Source organism: Eimeria mitis, genomic scaffold (assembly GCF_000499745.2).
Source record: "Eimeria mitis Houghton genomic scaffold, Emh_scaff1315, whole genome shotgun sequence".
NCBI lineage: Eukaryota > Apicomplexa > Conoidasida > Eucoccidiorida > Eimeriidae > Eimeria > Eimeria mitis.
In genome coordinates, this window is record NW_013568736.1 from 10,678 (window position 1) to 10,950 (window position 273).

Here is a 273-nt window from a genome sequence, read left to right on the forward strand (position 1 = left end):
GCGATCAGTGCAGCAGCAGCAGCAGCAGCAGACAGCAGCAGCAGCAGCAGCAGCAGCAGCAGCAGCAGCAGCGGGTGGTTGCGGGTTGGGCGTTTTGCTTTTCATAACCGCCGCGCACTCAAACAAAAACTCCGAGCTATCTTGCAGCTGGGTGGTGAGGGTTTAGGGTTTAGGGTTTAGGGTTTATGGATTAGGGTTTACAGTTAGGGTTTAGGGTTTAGGGTTTAGGGTTTGCAATAAATTACTTTTTAAAAAAGCGCTTGAAATCTCGCG